The sequence below is a fragment of the Pelodiscus sinensis genome, chromosome 5 (genome assembly GCF_052426305.1).
Source record: "Pelodiscus sinensis isolate ZL-2025 chromosome 5, ASM5242630v1, whole genome shotgun sequence".
Classification (NCBI taxonomy): Eukaryota; Metazoa; Chordata; order Testudines; family Trionychidae; genus Pelodiscus; species Pelodiscus sinensis.
Window position 1 is genome coordinate 63,841,938 of NC_143056.1, and position 14,201 is coordinate 63,856,138.

The 14,201-nt window shown below is 51.4% G+C and overlaps 1 long non-coding RNA gene across 1 annotated transcript; it reads left to right on the top strand.

Moving 5' to 3' along the window:
• The first annotated feature begins 2,956 nt into the window (after positions 1-2,956).
• Positions 2,957-8,635, top strand: LOC142828984 (uncharacterized). The gene is made up of 3 exons (XR_012903191.2): positions 2,957-3,149; positions 7,161-7,508; positions 7,770-8,635. It is a non-coding gene; the product is annotated as an uncharacterized LOC142828984 (long non-coding RNA).
• Positions 8,636-14,201: the final 5,566 nt, after the last annotated feature.

The window sequence follows — 14,201 nt, forward strand, 5'->3', positions numbered from 1 at the left end:
CTTTGATCATTCTTGGTATTTCTCAATAGGTCCTACACTTAACACTGCCTGCACTGAAACCTCTAGAGAAGGTGCAACATTATATATAGTGGGTGGGATTCTGCTATCACTTATACATATATAAAGGAATAGTCATTCTTTGGGAACTAATATAAAACCATTATAAGATAGATCAATGCCACTTTCTTGGGTAACTACACTTATATTATTCCATCCTTCTGGGTCCATCAAGAGCACCCATTTAAGGTTTTCAGCTCACAGCAGTCACCTCTCTTGGGCAGAAACATGCATCTCTCTCCCGCCTGACCAGGCACGTGAAAGGCTACACAGCCCCTTGCCTCTGGACAAGCCAGCCTGCTTAGAGGCCAGTACCTGTCACCTCTCTCTCTCTGAGGATGACAGTGTTTTTACCAGTCACCCACTCAGCATTTCCAAGGCAAGTTCATTTATTTTTAGGGAAAACAGGTTACAGAGAAAATATATTAAAAAAAGAAAATAAACAGATTTAAACAAATCCATGCTATATATATAAGAAATCACTCACCAATCTGATGTGCCATATACTCCTTGCAGGACGGAGGCAGAGCAGGAGGAGACTTTGCATGCTTCCCTCGCCCCCAAATCCTGATTGGCCAGGGGGTGGGGGAGCGCGTGAAGTCTCCTCCTGCCTTGCAAGGGGCTCAGCACTCAGAGTCAAACAGCAGCTGATGCTCAGCTTGGGGGTGACTCTAAGCACAGTGCTCCTTTGCAGGGCAGGGGCAGACATCATGTGTTCCCTCCATCCCCAGGCCCTGATTGACCTGGAGGTGGGGGTGCTGAGTATTGTGTGAAGTCTCCTCCCATTGCCAGGGGCGAGGGCACCTAGAGGGAACCACCAGCTGTTCAGAACAGCTGGCAGTTCTCTGGGGGGTGGGGAGGGGCCAGGGCAAAGACTTAATGGTGCTCCCCCACCCCCAGACCAATCAGGGTCTGTGGGCAGGGAAGCACTGAAGAGTCCTAGCCCCGCCCCTTCCACCTGAGACCCTGCTCCTTCCGGGACAGTGCAGGGCCACTTCAAAATTCTATGAAGTGGCCCCTGGTCAAAAATTATTGCCCACCCCTGGATTAAATGGACCAAGTGGCCCTCAAACAACTTTCCAAAGCATAGCTCTGAAAGGACATGTCTACACTGGGGAATTATTTCGAAATAACAAGACAAGTGTCCACGCTACCAAGCCCATTATTTTGAAATAAAGGGCTTGGTATTTTGAAATAATATCGCCTGCTGTTGAAGAGGAATAGTTTATTGTGAAACAGTTCTTTCAGGAGTTATTATTTCAAAATAACTTACTTTGAAATAACTCCTGTGGCAGGGCGTTGCCCTGCACTGGCCCTTTAAGAGGCTGACAGGGAGTTGGGGGAAGCCCAGCTGAGGCCAATAAGGAGCGCCCAGCTGAAGGCCATATAAGAGCAGCTCCTGGAAGGAGGGGGGAGACCTGCCTGCAATGAGAGATGCTTCGGCCTAGCAAACCCAGGCTAGCCAGCGGCCCAAGACTGCAAGGCGGTTGTCATGGAGGGCGGGGCTTGCATGGAGACAGCCCTAAAAGGCTGGGCTGCAAGGAGGCAGCTGCAGTGGGCTGGGGGAGTTCAAGCCAGGGAAGCCCCAGGCCATAAGACCACAAGGCAGGGTTGCAGGAGGCACCTGGGCAGACAGAGACATGCCCTTGGCCAGGGAGGAATGGCTGGGAGAGACTGCAGTCTGCCAGGAGACAGGGCTAGAGAGGGACTGGCCGTGGGCCACTAAGGCTGGGGGGGTGCAGCGGAACTAGGTGTTCTGGGAGGGATCTGGGTGTTCCTGGGAAGAAGAAATGGGGATCGTAGGGAGGACCCTGGACTGAAGGAAGAACAATAACTTCCCCCCCACAAGGGGGTGCAGATCAAGATGGGAGTGGACGGTGCCCTGAAGAGAACACCTCACCCAAAGGGGGTGTGTCGGTGTCAGAGCAGCTGGTTACTTCCCTAAAGCCACCCCAAGGGAAGAAGCTGTGAAAGTGAGTTGAACCTGCTACATCCCCTAGTGTAGACAATGCCAAATAGAGCTGCTCTAGGGAGCACTGAAGCTCTTTGTGCTGAAGATCAGCCCTTATGGCAATTAAGGAGGAGCCTGTACAACCTCCAAAACAGTACGAGATCTTTGTGCTTCTGTCAGATGCTGGTACCCAGTGTTCCCTCTAAGAGGCAGCGTGGCTTCACAGGTGATTACTCTGCCCCGCCCAGTCAGTCAGCATGGTGCTTAGAACCCTGAGCCTCTGACTGGGCGGGCGAATTACTCACCTGTCAAGCTGTGCTGCAGAACAACTTAGAGGGAAAACTAGTGGCACCTCTGTTTGCCCCTCTTGCCACTCTGCTGGAGCTGTATGTGGGTTGCTTTGGTAACATTCATGGACCTAGGCCTGGATTATAAAAGAAGCTTTAGTGTAGGGCTGGGGAACCTCAGGCCTGGGGAGCCAGATGTAGTCCCCAGCTTCCCTGGATCCAGCTCCTGAGAGCCAGGGCTCCCCCCAGCATTGTAGAGTCCATGCTGGCACTCCAACCCTCCCCCCCCCATGCCCTATTACAGGGCATACATAATCTACTAGGCTGGCCTCCCCTAGGCTCTGGAGTGCAAGGGGAATATGGGGAGTATCTTTCTCCTCAGTTGGGGGGCCATGTCAGTGAGGGGTTTGTTTTTTGCTTCTCACTTGTGTGTGGCCCCCAACTGGTTTTTCTGTGGGTCAGCAGCCTCTGACCCAAAAAAGGTTCCCCATCCCTGCTTTAATGGCTGCAGTTCAGGGACTCCTTAGCCTGGAGCCCTGGGCTGTGGTCACTAAAACCCCTGTGTGCTGCATTCCTGGCTGACTCTGCCTGGTGTGTGTGGGGGGGGTGGAGGGGGGAGGGTGTGGCAGCTCTGTGCACTGACATTCCTCTTCCCCCCACTCTGACTGGAGCCATGTGTGTTGCTGTAATGTAGAGAAGCTCTCTGTTCCTGCACTTGCAGGCTTTCCCCCCACCACTTCCACTGGCCAGGAATTACAGCTAATGGGAGTAGGGGTGGGGGGGGGGAGTGCTTGCAAGCACAGGGTGGTATGGAACCACCTGTTCTCCCACACACCAAATGGCAGCTGTAACAGGTAAGTGCCCCCTCTTGCCCCCTCCCTCCCATCCAGACCCTGCTACATCCCATTTCTGCACCCTATCTCCCTCTCAGATCCCACAGCCCCAGCCCACTCCTGCACCCTCTCTCCCTCCCTCAGACACCACCCCTCACTCCTCCCATCCCATCCCACTCCTGCACCCTCCCTCCCAGACACCATCCCACTTTCCTGCAGCCCTGTCCAGCACACTGAACCCCTCATTCTAGGCCCTACCTGAAGCCTAGGGTCCCCCACCGAATCTACCAGCCCTGGGTTCCCAGAAGAGTTAATCTGGCCTTGTATGGGCCTACCAAGTACAGTAAAGCATCAGGACAGGGTTCTCATGAGCTGTATGGCCCCCGATCCTCAACAGCTGCACCTCCCACCCCTGTAGAAGGGGTAAGAGCCCCTGTGGCCCCCTCCCCACTTCTGCATGCATTACTGACTGATACAGAGCATTTTATATCTTCCTTTGGGGCTTAGGCTCTCCTTAGTTTTGCCTACACTTTTTAACTGTAGCTCGTAACAAACAGTGGAGAATTCTGAAGGGTTACCAAACTAGCAGGACAGGATTTTCCTGTTGAATATGAGCAAATCCTTAAAGACATTTCAAAACAAATGCTATTTGGGAGAAAATCTAGCAATGCCAGTCTCTCAGGAGCTCCACTCAAAAAGCTTCTGCGTCAAGCAGAAAACTTTGCAGGGGCCAGACACACAGATGCAGCAAACTTAACCCCTTGTCTTTTTCATCTGCTTATAAATACAACCTGTTCTCATTTACTATAGCCACATTCTAGGCAGTACTCACCACCCATCTGGTCAGTCACTTTGCCAAAGAATTCATGCTCACAGATCAGACGTCAGAAATCTCCACACAGGCAAACTTGTCAGCCAGCATTTCAATCGAATTGGTCATTCTCTTAAAGACCTGACAACATGTGTTTTACAACAGAGACTTTAACACCAGATTACAGAGGGAGATCTCAGAACTTTTATTTATGCTAAAATTCGACAGGTTGTGAATGGGCCTTAATTGAGATAATTATCTTACACATTATCAAGACAGCCTCCCCACATTTTGATATTGGTAGTGACCTCAGATTAGCCACTTAATTGAATTTTACAGTAAACAATTTCCTCCTTCCTTATCGCTCCCCCCACCCATCCCAACCTTTTGTTCTATGTAGCTGATTTGTCAGTTTGTAATTTTTTTTTACTTTCTTTCATTGTATCCCTCTGTAATAAAATGGTCATGCTTATTCACTTTCAGAATATGATCTGAAGAAGTGGGTCTGCCCCACGAAAGCTCACACCTAATTAACTATTTTGTTAGTCTTTAAAGTGCTACATGACTGCTTTTTTGTTTCACCCATCTATTGAGACTGTATGTCTGTCGCAGACCCCAGAACCTTACCCATAAAAGTGACATGGAAACTAAGACTATCTCCATGAAATGTTTCAGCTTTGGTGAATCTGCATATTTCACTGAAATTTCATTTAGGTAAAAAAGTTCTGACGAACTCTAGCTCTTCGCAGCTATCCAATAACTCATGGTTTCTGCCTTTGTCTAAGGACAAACTCCCTTCTGTTTGGATGAAGTAGGTTAAAGAAATAGAAACTCCCACTATTTTCTTCTTTCTCAAATTCACTGTGTAGATTAGTAATGACCTGTTTTACCTTGCCATTATGTAGGTGTGGGAGCATTTTTATTGTTTTGTTTCCCCTTGTCAAAACATAGCAGCTGAAAACTAATGCTTGCCATTAAAGGCCTGGGGGGTTTACAATAATTGTGGTGTGGGTTTGTATTATTTACCGTACAAGGTACACTTAAACTGATGATTTGTTTAATGGACTGGCCTATTTCCTATTCTCTTCTTGTGAACAGAATACAGAAATGACATGCTTCTATATGCGTAGATTTGAGGGGAGGTCTGATACACCCTACTGAAAAGAAAGAGTGAATCACACTGCTTGATATTTTTAACTTATGACAGATGATTTGAAGGGACACTTTCCCAGTATGCTGGGTTCCCAGGGAGGCATGTGGGTATAGCACATTGCTACACCCAGCATCCACACTCATAGTCGTAGAAGGGGGTATTTCGATGAACCGGCATGTATGGAAGAGACTGGTGAAAGTGGCACAGTCTAGGATGCATGGTAGTTGTAGTAATAAGGTTTGTGGCTGAAGGAGCAGAACATACGTACTCTGTGCTTTAACTTGTCGTTTACTTGCTTTTGCGGATTTGAGTCAGGTATGTTATTTGTGTACCAATCCTAATTGTGCCACAATGAAGATTTTTGTATATTATATATGGGGATAGTCCTCCTTTGTATGAGGCTTTATTTACATTACGCAACTTTTAGCAACATGGCTGTGTTGCCACAACCGTGCCACTAAGTTGTGCAGTTTAGTTAGTTGGCTCTCCAAAAATCTTCCAATCTTAATGAGCAGGATTTGCTTTGCCATCAGGAAAGCCCTCCTACTGATAAAGCACTGGCCATCACTGTGCTTGTTGTCCGCAAAACTTTCATCTTTTGGGGTGGAGTCTGTTTTTGTTTTGTTTTGTTTGTTTTTAAAGCACCTGTGAAAGATAAAACTTTTGTCGTTCAGTTTTCAGTGTAGGCATAGCCTTGGACAGACAAAATGGCTGAGGTAATATCCTTTATTTGAAAACTTCCATTGGTGAGAGAGACAGCTTTTCCAGCTTCTGCAGAGTTTTTCTTCATCATCTTTGCATTAGGGCACTTTTGTGCTTGCAAGTGAGTGATTCATGCAGGTCATCCCTGCATCTTCTTTGCATTGCAAGTAGGAATAAGGGATCTTCCGGAAAAGGGCTTATTTTCCGCAAGATCCCGTCTAGACTGGCGCTTTTCTCTAGCAAAACCCTGAGCCAGAAAAAAGCGGCAGCCATGTTCATGCAAATGCCGCGGGGGATATTTAAATCCCCCGCGGCATTTGCAATTCCGACTGGTCTCATTAGCATCCCTTCTCTGGAAAGGGGTGCCAATGTAGACACAGCCCTTGAGAAAGCCAGCGGATGCCGCCCAGTGGAACTCTGCCCGGATGCATGAGCAGATGCAGGAATGGAAATAGGCCCCACAGACACCTCCCTCAGCCAGCCTCTGCTCTCTGGTCTTATAAATTGCCATTTTGGTGATAGCCATGAGGAGGTCCTGCGACCTTGTGGGGCCATGGATGGGGTGCACGTAGATTAGTAAGTTAGGGGAGAAGTGCAGCCAGAACCTCAACGAGGTTCCACAGGAGCCGAAAGAGGGGCTGTAACCTGGCGTACTCAAGGTTGCTCTGTGCCAGGGTCTCCCTCTCGCCACAAAAGGGGCAAGTGTTGGGGACAGGGGTGAACTGCACCAAGTACATGTCCATGAAGAGCATTATGAAGGATTCTCCAGTTGATGTCCCCGGTGGGCAGTAGAACCAAGGTGGAGTAGAGGCTGGCCCACTGGCGCGCTCCACCCTTTATTGATAGTAAAAAGTCCTGCCACTTGGGCTATGTCTACAGTACAGGGTTTTTGCACAAGAAGCATTTTGCGGAAGAGATCTTCCATATAAACTTGCACAAAAGTGTGTCCACACCTCAAAAGTGCATCGCAAAAGTGATGTGCTTTTGTGCAAGAGAGCATCCACACTCATTGGATGCTCTCTTGCATATGAAGCCCCCTTGGACAGGTTCTAGCCTGCCTTTCAGGTCACCAGTTGCTCTCAAATGCTGTTGCTGGAGCCCTGCAGAGATGCGCGCTTAAAGGGACCCCCCCACCGGACAGTCACTTCTCTGTTTCTGCTGCCTGCTTGCTAGCTTCTTTGGGAAAGTAAAGCTTCAGCAGTGCCTGCTGTGTCTGCCCTGAGCTTTTTCGGGGATGCAACAGCTTTTTCCTCCTCTCCTTTGTGTGCTATGGAGCCGGTGTTGCCCTTGGGCATGCAATGGATCCCCCATGGCCATGCTGTACTTCCTGCTGTGCCTGCTTCCAGCAGCATTCCTGTCCCTGCAGGAGGTGGACCCCAAGATCCTCTTTATCAGCCTTTCTCTGACTGTGGCTGCTCCACTCTGGAGAAGATTCTGGAGGCTGAGACCAGCTTGGACTGGTGGTGGTCATGGAGCAGTGGGACAACCAGCAACGGGTCCAGAACTTCCGGATGAGCAAGGCTGCCTTCCAGGAGTTCTGTGCCTGGCTCACACCTGCCCTCCAATGATGCGACACCCACCTGCACCCTGCTATCCCCCTCCAGAAGCGGGTCACAATCGCAACTGCTGGCAGAAGCTGGCCACCCCAGACAGCTGTTCAGTGGCTAACCAGTTTGGGGTGTGGAAGTCCACCACTGGGGCCACCCTGATGCAGGTAAGGAGATCATGGGCTGCAGCCTTTGCCTGGGGCGGGGGGGAGAGTGTTGCATAAGGGGGACCCTTAGGATGGGGGGATGGGGACTGTATGGGGTGGAGTAGGGGTGGGAAAGCCCTGGCCCCAGGAGCTTGTGCTTTCTCAGCCTCACAGCCCTGCTGTGGTTGGGGGAGGGGGAGGGCACATCCCACTGGAATGACACAACCCCTCTCTCATTCTCTGTTTTGTGTGTGTGTGGTTTTTTTTTTTGGTCTCCTGCAGGTCATCCAGGCCATTAACTCCCTGCTGCTGAGCAGAGTCGTCTGTGTGGAAGACCTGGACACCACCATAGCCAGCTTTGCTGCCCTGGGATTCCCCAACTGTGGGGGAGCCATCGACGGCGTACACATCCCCATCCAGGCCCCAGACCATTACGCGGCCCAGTTTGTGAACTGGAAGGGCTATTTCCTGGTAGTCCTGCAGGCCTTGGTGAACCACCGCAGCCACTTCACAAACATTTACTTGGGGTGGTTAGGCAGGGAACATGAGCACTGCATTTTCAGGAACTCCAGCCTATGTGCCCAGCTGGAGGCAGGCACCTTTTCCCCTGTCCGGAGTTTCCAGTGGGTGAGCACACCATGCCAGTGTGCATAGTGGGGGACACTGCATACCCACTAATGCTTTGGCTGATGCGCCCCTACACCAGCCAGCTTGATGCATTCAAAGATGTTTTCAATACCCTGCCCACCTGAACAGAGCCCGCATGCAGGTGGAGTGTGCATTTGGGCACCTCAAAGGACACTTCTGCTGCCTCTTCACCCGTCTGGACTTTGGGGAGCAGAATATCCCCAACGTGGTGTCGGCCAGTTGTATGCTCCACAATCTAGTGGAGCGAAAGGGGGTGGCCTTCCTCCCGGGGTGGGTGGCAGAGTCCACCCACAAGGGTCATGGCTTGGAGCAGCCCAGACAGCTGCTACCCACCAGGCCCATTAGTTGGGGGGTGCACATCTGGGAGGCCCCAAGGGAGAGGTTCTCTCAGGACCCACAATAACTCTTCCCCAGGGCCTCCCCAACAGGGGCTTTGGCTTTTCTTCTCTCTTCCTTCCCCCTCCCACCTTGCCCTTACCCTGACCTCCCAATAAACACACCTGGTTGGTTTCAGAACAAAATGAGTCTGACTTTATTTCACATGAGGATAAGGTGTGCAGGGGGGCTGTCTGAACTGGGAGGGGTAGTGGAATGGCCTGAAGAGCCCCCTCAGGTGCACAGACCAAAGGGATGGGCAGGAGGGGTGGCTGGAGCGGGGTCAGGGTTGACGAGGAGGGTCTGTAGGCATGACTGCGGGTAGAGGCATGGCCATGGGGAAAGGAGGGAGGAGAGGCATGGCAGGGTGGGCAGACAGATGGGTAATGGCCATGGGAGGGGGGGCAGGAGGGTGAAAGGCAGGAGCTGCAGTGGCAGGCAGCTGTTCCGCCATGTGGGACAGGATGCTGCACATGGTGTCACAGTGCACCATCAAGTCATTCCAGGCCTGCTGCCACCACTCCAGGTCAGCGTTGAGCCTGCATGACAGGGTGGCGTGGATGTCCTGCATGACACCTGTGTGCTGGCACATGAGGTCCTCACGATGCCTGGCTCGTCTCTGCGTCCCCCGGACTGTGGCAGGTGGCTGCGGTGGCATGGCACAGCCCTTGGTTCCGGCTGCTCTGGCTGTGGAGAAGACAACAGGGAGTGGTGGTCCGTTTGCCCTGCATACACATTTCCTGAGGCCGTGTCCTCGTCTGTGAGAGGTGACTGCACCAGCCCACGCCCCCCAGGAGGGGGATGTCCTGGGTACAAGGCCATGTGTGGCCTGCACAGCAGGTTCTGTGTCACAGGGACCCTGAGGGGGCCAGAGGACCGTGCTGCCCACTTCCCCCCTCCACACACACACACACACACACCATGGCCAGGCAGGCAAGGGATGTGTGGCCAGAGTGGGATCCTGTGATGGGAGGCAGAGGAGCTGTGTGCAGCCTGTCCCTCCCTAGGGTGTGCGCACACAGATACGGCTCGCTGTGCGGGAGCGGCTGCTGCCTCGCACGTGCAGGCAGGCCTGTGTTCTGCACTCCAGCAAGTGTGTGGGGTCGTGCCTGCACCCTTGTGGCTAGTCTGTTTGTAGCTGGGTGCACCCCCCTTCCTCATGGGGGCAGGACTTGTATGGCCAGGCATGAGGCTGACAGCAGGCTCCTGGGCATGTTGAGGGGCTGGCTGCTGTGCCCACGTGCCGCACTATCCCGCTGCACGTGGTTGCAAATGCACAGACTGCAGCAGCACATGCTGGCCGAGCAGCCTGCATGACACTATGCTCTCCCCCTCCCCCACTCCCTGTGCACTCACTTTCCTCACCCTGTTTGTGTGTCTCTGTGTGCCAACTTACCTGAAGATCCCTCCCAGGCCTTCTTGGAGGCCTCCAGACTGACAGGGACTGGCTCCAAGGCCAGGGTGACGGTCCCGCTGTCCTGCTCCTCTTCCTCTGTCTGGGACTGGACCTGCCACTCCATCTCATCGGGGACGAGCTCCAGCCACAGGACTACGGGCTGCTCCAAGCCGGAGTCCACCACGATGGGGGGTGGGGGGGAAGAAGGGAAGAGGGGCCACTCCTAAGATGTGGTGGAGTTCCCTGGAGTAGGGGCAGGTGTGGGGTCCTGCCCCGAGCAAGCCCTCTGCTCCGTTGCCCGAACATATCCCTGATGGAGCTCCTTCACCTTGGCCCGGACCTGTTCCATGGTCTGGGCAGAGTGACCTCACTCTGTCAGGGATGTGGCCATGTGGGAGAAGATGTCTGCATTCCTGAGCTTGGTCTGGGGTTCCTGGAGTGACTCCTCCTCGCCTCACAAATTTGAGAAGGGTCGCTATTTTGGAGGCGGACCAGGCTGGGGCACAGCATTTGCTGCTCCTGGGGGGTGGTCCTGGGAGCCCTGTAGCTGCTTCCTGGAAGGGCCAGGGGGGCTCTCAGGCACCTTCCTGCTCTGCCATTGTCACAGGGTGGACTCACCACCATAGCACCTCCAACTGGCAGTCCTGGGAATTAGCTTGTTCGGCTCATTGGAGGCCTCCCTCTACCCGTGTCTCCCCGTGTTTGTCTTTGACCACGGCATCCTCTTCAGGACACTGCCCTCCTGTAGGGCCCACTCCAGTCTCTCTGCACCCCCTTCTGGGGTGTGTGTGTGTGTATTTACTCAACTGCACACTCCCGGGTCCTCCCCTCCCAAGGGGCACACAGTTCTTCTCCCAGGGAACTCCCAGTTCCTCTGTACCCACTTTGCCTCAGTGACCCACTGCCAGTCTTCATCTAGCCCCTGCCTCAGGGGCAAACTGCAGTCTGTAATGGCCACTCATCCCTGGCAAAGATGTGTGAACCTGCTACCCCTGCCTATCATGGCTGTCCCTCACAGCCCTAGTAGCTTCAGGCCTTGCAGCCTGAGGGCTTGGTTGGCCAGAGCTTCCCCAGCTCTGCTCTACCTCCAGGAAGCCGCCGCCGCCTGCCTCCCAAGCAACCAGGTCCCACCTGCTCTCTAGCCAGAGCAAGAGTGAACTTCCTCCTCTACCTCAAGGAGCCCGTCTTTATATAGTCCCCAGCTGGGCCCTCCTTAGCCAGAACTGCCTCAGCTGGGGCTTCGCTCTCAGCCCTCACTCAGGGCTGGCTTTTTGCCTTTAAAGGGCCAGTGCAGGGTGTGGCGGCTCATCGGGGTTCCCCCACCTCCTGCACCCCCCGTAGTGGCACGAACAGACTCCACCAGCCAGTAGAATATAGGGAGTTTATTGCTTCTCCAGGATACAGCACAGCACAGATATAATCTGGTTACAGGGCAGACCTAGGATGCCTCAGCCCCCTTGAGATGGGGGAGACTGGGCCCCTAAATCCCAGCCCGTTGCTTAGGCTGCTTCCTCCATGATACCAGACAGAAACTAAAAAACGTCCCTTCTAGCCCTGGCCTCTAGCCAGGGACTGGCCTTCCCTCCTTCATTTGTTTCTCTTCCTGGGAGGCAACTGGTTGGACAGGTTCAGAGCCCCTTGCATAATGACTCATCCCCTGTCCTGCTGGGCCATGCTACAAACAGCCGCCAGCAGAGGTCACCCACAGCTCACCGCCCAGCATAGCAACCAGCAAGATACCACCACTACATCACACAGGGCAAGTGCCCTGTCACAGCCATGTTCTGGCAAACAGAGTTGTGTGGCAAAGGCACCTGCTGTGGGCAAGCTTCCTGCCATAATGCTTGTGCAGGGTGCCTGCAGCTTTAAGAGGGGCCAGCAGACAGGAACTATAGAGTTCTGATTGTCTGCTACGGAGCATCCAAGAGGCCACCTGTGTTTTTTCCGGGAGGCCAGATTTTGTGCAAAAACCCCTGCAGAGCATCCACACCTGCCTTTTTGTGCAAGAGCTGTAGCGCAAAAAGGAGTAATTCCTCCTGGGGGGAAGAATAACTCTACTGCAAAAAGCCTTCTGTCATGTTGATTTACTGTAATTTTTTTTGCACAAAAATGTGCTTGAGGTGTGGATGCTCTGATGGTTTTTGTGAAAAAAAAAACGGCCTTTTTTGTGCAAAAATCTTGTAGTGTAGACATAGCCTTGGTGTCTGGGTGGGACACGAGGGTGGGGAAGTGAAGAGTGTGATGCATGAGAATGTACAGATGGCTCTTTGGCGTGGTTTGAAAGGGGACTGGCTACAAGGTGTGCAGCTGGCTCGGACGATGAGAGCAGGATGGTTTGGCAGGCACATGGGGCCGGGGGCTGATGGAAAGATCCCTGGGTAAACTGGCAAGAACTTTCCAGAAGCAGTTTGGACAATCAGGCCAGTTAGAACACCTGGAGTTAATTAGGAGACTTCCAGAGCAAAGGGAGCCAGGTTAATCAGATCACCTGGGATCAATCAAGAACCAGTTGAGACGGGTTTAAAAGGGCTCTTCTTCTATTACTTGAGAGGTGCATGAGAAGGAAGGCACTGAAGTGCTGAGAGTGAGAGGAGTTTGGATGAGAGTTGGGAGCTTTAAGGCAGGAAGAGAGTCTTGGAAGATCAGGTGCCAGAGGAAAGGTACTAGGAGGTATTGTTTTGGGGGGAAGTGGCTCAGGGAAGTAGTTGCCAGATGGGGGGGAAGAACAAACCCCATCTGTTGCTACTGCCTTAAGGCTCTTGGGCTGGAACCCGGTGTAGTGGGTGGGCTTGGGTTCCCCCAAACCCTCCTCACACCACTACAGAGGGCTGGGAGGAGGGCAATAGAGTTTCCCTGGTGTTGGCCAGAGTGGCCACCAGGGAAAGCTGGGGAGGGCTAGCCTCCCACTAGTTCAAATTAAGGGGCTACACACCCCTTAATTCGAACTAGTAAGTTCGAACTAGGCTTAGTCCTTGTACAATGTGGTTTACCTAGTTTGTACCTGGATAGGGAAGCTTAGATTCACCTAGTGCAACTTGTAAAACTGAATTGTATGAATTCTGTTTCCCCCACAAACCATCCGTGGTGTCATTCATTACAGGAATTGGATACTGGATCTCTTTTTTTCTGAGTTGTGACTCAGTGTTCACTTTGAACAAGGCTACTTATGTCAGACTTATCTTATTGTCGTCTTTTTCTAAAGTTTACTCTCTTCCTTTATGGGCTTGTCACTCTATGATTCATATGAAGGGATTATTTCGCAAGGCAGGGGAGTATGTCTTCTGTAAATTTGACCTTTCCAGATCATCCATTAAATACAAACACGATCATTGTGTCCTGCCTGTAGGAAACCTGTTCTGCAAGACCTGAAAATAACAAGTGATTAACAATTAACCACAATTGTCCAGATAGGATTGGACTTGGCCATATTAATTTTCTTTTGTGTGCTTAGGTTCAAAGTCACTTATTATTATTATTTTAAATAAAAACCATCACCAGCACTGGTTTTGAAATTTAGCATTTTCTCTTTACCAGCTAGAGCCTTGCATAGAAGGCAAAAAGTTAAACTTCTACCTCAGTATTATGCAACATGTTGAAATGTTTGAAAATATCTACGGTTGATTCTCTGTTTATGGTGTAACTTTGCAATCATTAGTATCCACTATATTGATGCAACACTTGTAAATATTTCACTGCTGCTGTTATGTTCAATGAATGTGTCAGCTTCAGGAACATCTGTGTACTGATATCAAGGGGAATAAGAATAGAGATGTAGCCAAATCAGGTTTTAGAGAGAGAGAGAGAGTGTGTGTGTGTGTGTGTGTGTGTGTGTGTGTGTGTGTGTGTGTGGAGAGGTTAGTGTCTATGAGATAATGATATTAGGGGGTGATAATTGGGGAATCTATCTTCACCCCCCTCTGTTCTAAAGTCTTATTTGCCAATTTTATGTGTTCACTTTTTTTGTTTGTATCCCTTTAGTATATATGGCCAAGCCTATTTTCTTCTACAATTTGATCTGAGGAAGTGGGTCTGGCCCACGAAAGCTCATCATCTAATAAACTATCTTGTTAGTCTTAAAGTGCTACATAGTCCCGTCTTTTGTTTCAGCAAGACCAGACTAACACGGCTACATCTCTATTACTATTTTACATGTCGGGCACTACATTTAGCCGTTTGGAATGGAAATCCATCAACCATATGAAAAAATGTGCACAGACATAGACAGACATCTTTCTATCCAAGTGCAAAAGATGGACATTGTACCCAAAGGAGTGAAAGTGAACAACCCATTAAGA